This window comes from Pongo pygmaeus, chromosome 6, assembly GCF_028885625.2.
Source record: "Pongo pygmaeus isolate AG05252 chromosome 6, NHGRI_mPonPyg2-v2.0_pri, whole genome shotgun sequence".
Lineage (NCBI taxonomy): Eukaryota > Metazoa > Chordata > Mammalia > Primates > Hominidae > Pongo > Pongo pygmaeus.
Genome location: NC_072379.2, coordinates 63,489,326 through 63,496,624, shown reverse-complemented (window position 1 = coordinate 63,496,624; position 7,299 = coordinate 63,489,326).

Genomic DNA, 7,299 nt, shown 5'->3' with positions numbered 1-7,299 from the left:
TAGTATTGTATTGATGTTAAATTTCATGATTTTGATAACTGCACTGTACTTACATTAAGAGAATGCCACTGATCTCTGGAAATAGCAGCTGAAGAAAATAAGAGTAAAGGAGTATGATGTCTGCAACTTATACTTCATTATAAAACTAGTAAGTATATATGCTTACTACACACATGTATGTAAATTAGATATCATGCAAATGTGGCAAAATTTTAACATTGGTAAATCTGGGTAAAGGATACATGACAGTTCTTGTACTATTCTTTTTTTTTTTTTCGAGACAGAGTTTCGCTCTGTCGCCCAGGCTGGAGTGCAGCAGTGAACCTCAGCCTCCCGGGCTCAAGTGATTCTCCTACCTCAGCCTCTTGAGTAGCTGGGATTACAGGCGCCCACCACCATGCCAACTAATTTTTGTATTTTTAGTAGAGACAGAGTTTTACCATGTTGGTCAGGCTGGTCTCAAACTACTGACCTCGTGATCCTCCCACCTCAACCTCCCAAAGTGCTGGGATTACAGGCATGAGCCACCACTCGTGGCCCTCTTATACTATTTTTGTAACTCTTCTGTATGTTTGAAATTATTTCAAAATAAAATTAAATTTTATAAAATTGTTGGTACATACACTACACTTGTCCTGAAATTAGTTGCCTTGTGAGATTTTACTCTTGGCTAACACTTAAACATTATCTTGAGCAAGGTACTGATGACTAGGTTGAGATCAAGAAGTTTTACAACCAAGTTTTGCAAGATTTATTTCTTTGAAATAAATCTTTGAAAAGAAAGCTGGAGACGGACAGTCGGGTGTTGGGAGCGGTCGTTAAATCAATTACGTGTAATGGGAACTCAGCCTCTACATTTCCACTTCTTTATTGCCACTCCTGGGAAATCGGTCAGAGAAAAAAATACAAGATGCACATGCAAACATCTTCCCTGTGATACTCACTTTCCATAAAAATCAGGAACAACCCTGTACCCTTGCCCACTGGAGCTTGTCACCCTTAGGACTGGCAGGCCTCAGCACTCTCCTGGGCCAGGGCTCCCACGCCTTTCCCCTCTGAGAGAGGCCCAAGCTGTGGCTCCTCCAGAAGCCTTTTGTGTCCCTCCAGAACTGTGCCGTCCAATACAGTAGCCGCTGGCACATGTGGCTGCGAGCTCCTGCGATGAGCTGGTCTGAACTGACATGTGCTGTCAGTGCAAAACCCACACTGGGTTTCAAAGACTTTGCACACACACAAAAAAAAATCTCAATAATTTCATATAGTGATTACATATTGAAATTACAATGTTTTAAATATATTGAATTAAATAAAGTACATTATTTAAATAATTTCTACTGCTGCTTTTTACTTTTTATTTAATGTGGCTACCAGGAAATTTCATATGATTCACATTTCACTTCCACTATGAAATAGTAAAAAAAAAAAAAAAATCATATACGTGGTTCACCTTATGTTTGTATTAAGCAGCCCTACCCAGATGCAGATGAAACTGCACAGCCCCTTCCTCACGCCCTGGCTGCACACCCTGTCATGCTCTGAGAGCATCTCCCCCTGCTTCTCCAGCTGGCTGCTGCCTCCTACAGCACTACAGGCTCCACAAAGCCAGGAGCCTTGTTCTCCTTGGTCCCTCAGTTTCCAGCATTGTGCCTGCCATAGCTGATCAAGGGTGTTGCTTAGCCAATTTAACTCCTCATTTAAGAACTAGGCCAGGCATGGTGGCTCACAGCTGTAATCCCAGGGCTTTGGGAGGCTGAGGCAGGAAGATTGCTTGAGGCTAGGAGTTTGAGACCAGCTTGGGCAAGATAGTGAGGCCTCCTCTCTACAAAAAAGAAAAACTTAGCAAGGCATGTTGGCCTACACCTATAGACCCAGCTGCTCGGGAGGCTTGAGCCCAGGAGCTGGAGGCTGCAGTGAGCCATGATCATGCCACTGCACTCCAACCTGGGCAACAGAGCGAGACCTTGTCTCTAAAGCAAAAACAAAATAAACCATACATGTATATATGGTTTTATAGTAACTAAGTCAAGTTATACTTCTTCCATAAAGACCTCTCTGTATCCTCCATCTCTCTGCACTCCTGTAGTTCTGTCTTTATGACTTAGTTTGACTGCCACATGATGTTTAGGATTCATTTTTAAATACTCCAGTAGATAATGTTACTGCAGAAGGTGGACAAAACAAGATTGGCCATATATTGATGATCACTGAAGTAGGTGAGGAGTACATGGAAGTTCCTTATGTTAGTCCATTTTTGTGTATGTTTGGAAATTCCTATAATAAAAAATGTAAATAATGTCTCATACTATGCCTACTTTGAGGGTTAATGTCTCATCTTCACAATGAGCGCCTATGCTCCTAAGATTGTTGTTCATGACTTGTAGATGATGGCTACTGCAGAAAAGAGGACCTACGTCAGTACTTGCTGAATTAAACTCTATCTTAGGTGCCAAAAATTCCATTGAGAAAAGCTGGATTTAGATGTGAGAATAAAGATACAAGGTGCTATTCTAGCTTTTGTTTCCTGGCCTTTATTCTACAGTCAACCTCCTTTTTGATTTCTGCTCTAGCTTCTTCTCTCATGGGCTTATGATTAATCTTCAGTGAATGCCTGCAGTGCCCCTGCTCCAGTGTTCTGAGACATTTCTGGATAGCCCATAGTTATCATAAAACTAAGAACCATCTGGGTGTGGTGGCACATGCATCTAATGCCAGCTATAAGGGAGGCTGTAGCAGAGGATCGCTTGAGCCCAGGACTCCCAGGAGTTCAAGGCCAGGCTGGGCAGGGTAGCAACATCCCATCTCTAAGTTAGTTAACTAACTGGAAGCCAAGTTTGCATTCAGATTTCTATGTTGGCCCCTCCCTTTTTTCTTAATCCATGGATCCCATTCTGCTTCTCTCAGTATGTCTCCCTGTTCTATGGGTACTAAAGGTAGAAAAGAAAAGAGTTCATTTGCCATTGCTTTCACATCTGCACAATAAGTGTTCATGTCTTACTTTCCTATATTGTAATTCAGAGAAAGTGGTCTAAAAACAATACTAGGACGAAATATTGTGATCATCCACATTTTTCTTTTTCTTTCTTTCTTTTTTTTTTTTGAGATGGAGTCTCGCTTTGTTTCCCAGGCTGGAGTTCAGTGGCTCAATCTCGGCTCACTGCAACCTCTGCCTCCCAGCTTCAAGCACTCCTGCCGCAGCCTCCCGAGTATCTGGGATTACAGGTGCCTGCCACCACACCCGGCTAATTTTTGTATTTTTAATAGAGATGGGGTTTCACCATGTTGGCCAGGCTGGTCTCAAACTCCTGAACTCCGATCTGCTCGCCTTCGCCTTCCAAAGTGCTGGGATTACAAGTGTGAGCCACTGCGCCTGGGCGTTATCCACATTTTTCTATACGTACTGCTCTTTGCCATTTCAAATGGAGCCAGTAATTCCATGAGAAGAGTCCTTTTTTAAAAAAATGTTTGTAGCCAGCACTCCAAGAAGAAAACCCCTTTGTCTGCATCCAGTGTCAAATTCCTCCAGGTGAAAAAACAGGCTAAAAACACAGTAGCCATTGTCATTGCAAAGGTGACTGAAAAGGATGCACTAACCTTTGTGATTCTTTTTTTTTTTTTTTTTTTTTTTTTTTTTTTGAGACAGAGTCTCACTTTGTCACCCAGGCTGGAGTGCAGTGGCTCTATCACAGCTTACTGCAGCCCCGACCTCTGGGCTCCATTGATTCTCCCACCTCAGCCTCCTGAGTAGCTGGGACTATAGGCATCCATTACTATGCCTGGCTAATTTTCTTTTTTGTAGAGATGGGGTCTCACTATGTTACCCAGGCTGGTCTTGAACTCCTGAACTTAAGCAATCCTCCCGCCTCCACCTCTCAAAGTGCTGAAATTACAGGGATGAGCCACCGCACCTGGCCTGTGATTCACTTTCTTTTCTTTTTCCAAAAAGCCAGGGAAACACATTTTGGTGGGAGAGTAATTTGAAAGTTTAGTAAACCTAGAAACAAGGGATTTTGATTACCCATTCATGTAGAGAATACCCAGACAGGAGAGACCGAAGAACTATACACAAAGCAGAAGTCTCTGAGTCATTGGCTAATGCTTAAATCTGAAAACCATGACTCTGATTATGACATGTTAAAACACCCACATTGGGACAGGGCAGTCACATGAGCTGTCTCTCTCTTTGAACTGATTCCTCTACCTGTAGTTTGTTCTTGCCTTTCTGTTCTGCCAAATATCAAAGCTTTGTTTCAACAAGTCTGCAACCTGTGAGAGGTACTTTCCATCACTGCTTCCATCACATGCTTTCTTTAAAAATAGAATTTGTTGAGCTGGTGCAGTGGTGTGCACCTGAAATCCCAGGGACTTGAGAGGCTGAAGAGGGGGAATTGCTTGAGCCCAGGAATTCGAGTCCAGCCTGGGCAACATAGTGAGACCTCATCTCTAAAAATAAAAATTTAAAAAAAATTGTTTTTACCATGTCGTCTGCTGTATAACCGTGCTAGACAGAATAATGGTCCCCAAAGACTTCCACATCCTAACCCCCAGGACCTGTAAATATGTTATACGGCAAGGAGCAGATGAAGGTTGCTAATCAGCCGGACTTAAGGCAAGGAGATGATTTCAGATTATCTAGGTGGGCTCAGTATAATCACGAGGGTCCTTGTGAGTGGGAGAGGGAGACGTGGGAATCAGTGCCAGAGGGCTGCCAGAGACAGAGGGGCCAACCAGCCAGGAAATGTGGGCAGCCCCTAGAAGTTGGAAAGGCAAGGAAATCAATTCTGCCCTAGAGCCGCCCTGCCAACACTGTGGTGTTAGTTCAATGAGGCCATTTCACACTTCGGCTTCCAGAAATGTAAGATCATAAATTTGTGTTGTTTTCAGACTCCAAGTTTCTGACCATGTGTTGGGAAAAAAGGATCTTAACTAATTTTTATGATCTTGCTTACAAACACCAGTTTGAATTGAGCAATTCCTAAAATTAAAGATGTTAATTCCTTTTTTTCTTTCCCTGAAAAACTAAGGAAAAACATTTTGGTAGGAGAGTAATTTCAAAGCTTAGTAAACCTGGAGACAGTTCAAATACCATTTTAAACTGAGCAGTTCCTAAAATTAAAGATGTGAATTCCTTGGCAGCCTGCCGGGATTCCTGGGTGTGGCTGCTGCCTGCCATTTCGAAGGTCTCCTTTCCGGTGGCTGCCTCAGTCCTCACAGCCCAAGTATCGCTCCTCAAGTCGGGACTGTGGCCACCAGGAGGAGTGTCAGAAGCCAAGAGAAGGCAATTTGGGGCATTTCTCAAAAGTTGACTATTCTGGCCGGGCGCGGTGGCTCACGCCTGTAATCCCAGCACTTTGGGAGGCCGAGGCGGGCGGATCACGAGGTCAGGAGATCGAGACCATCCTGGCTAACACGGTGAAACCCCGTCTCTACTAAAAATACAAAAAATTAGCCAGGCGAGGTGGCGGGCGCCTGTAGTCCCAGCTACGCGGGAGGCTGAGGCAGGAGAATGGCGTGAACCCCGGGGGGCGGAGCCTGCAGTGAGCCGAGATCGCGCCACTGCACTCCAGCCTGGGCGACAGCGCCTCAAAAAAAAAAAAAAAAAAAAAAAAAAAAAGTTGACTATTCTTTGCTTTCCTCCACATCATTTCCGAACAGAGTAATTGTATCTGTAATTCCAGATAATTGAGATGTTTCCCTTTTCATTTCTCAATTGCCTTAAGGCGAGTTGATTAGCAACCTTCATCCCCCAGCCATATAATATATTTACCAGACCTGGCAATTAGGATCTGAAGGGAACAATATCTTTCTTTCTTTTCTTTTCTTTTCTTTTCTTTCTTTCCTTCTTTCTTTCTTCCTTTCTTTTCTTTCTTTCTCTTTCTTCTCTTTCTTTCTTTCCTTCTTTCTTTTCTTTCTTTCTTAAGAGATGAGGTCTCACTATGTTGCCCAGGCTGGACTCAAACTCCTGGGCTTAAGCAATCTTCCCGCTTCAGCCTCTCAAGTCACTGGGACTTCAGGTACACATCACTACACCAGCTCAAAAAATTATTTCAACAAAATATTTCAAACTTTCTTTACAGTATAATTTTATCTTTCCAAAACGAACAAACAAGCTTGAGAATATTCTTTACCCAAAATGGCCCTGTCTCTGAGTCCTACATAGAGTTAACTACTTTATATATTGTCAACCACTGATTATCAAGAGACAGATTATCCAACTTGTAGTTCTTTGGAATCAAGATCTTTCTCTTGTTCTCTTATTCACCTCTGTCCAGCTGCCTACATTTTGACTCTTGTCCTATCAGTGCCTCTTCTCCTTGATGGTGCAGGGAAGGAAAAAAGACATAAAAGTTGATTTGCTCATTGTGTCTCCCTAAACAAAACAAAGGTTTTGTTACAGAAGAGTTTAAAACTTCCAATTTATTTAGAGACGAGGTGGCTAATCTGGCTAGAAATATGAGCCAGAACTGTGTCTGCAACAAAGGACAATAATATCTTTAAAAATGTTAATAGTAGCTTTTCCTTAAATTGAAAAGGTGTTTTTTTTTAAATTGTAAAAGTTATGTGTTTGTCATAAAAAGCAAATAGTGCTGTAGGCAGCTGAGGTGGGAAGATCACTTGAGGCCAGGAGTTCAAGACCAGCCTGGGCAGCATAGTGAGATTTTTGTCTCTACAAAAAATAAAAAGCAAATAAAAAATTAGCCGAGCGTGGTGGTGTGTGCCTGTAGTCCTACCTACTTGGAAGGCTGAGGTGGGAGGATCACTTGAGCCTAGGAGTTCAAGGCTGCAATGAGCTATAATCATGCCACTGCACTCTGGCCTGGGCAACAGAGTGAAAGCCTGTCTCTAAAAAAAAAAAAAAAAAAAAAAAAAAAAAAAAAAAAATAGTTTTTAAGTAATTTGAAAACCAAATAACTATCTACATTATTTGCTTTACATTACATGAAACTAATAAGTATTTCCATTATTCCTTTATTCATCAATATTTGAAAATTTTTTCAGTCATGAATAATGTGTTCCCTTCGTTGTTTTCCCCTTCATATTTGCTGCAAAGGCTGTAAAAGGCACTCTACAGAGTTGTGTGCTGCCTTAAGGATGGAAGTCAGCCACTCCTGCTGTGTGGATTTTAGTTTCATAGGCTATTTCCAGTCCTCCTTGACACACTGAACCATAAATCAATACCCCAAGTTTTACCATAACCTGCAACCAAGGTTTCTACTGCACTGAAAACGGCCATGTGAATGTGAGTTTGAGAAAGGTCACATATGGTAAAGTTTTCATGTTGCCACATTTTCTGCATATTCT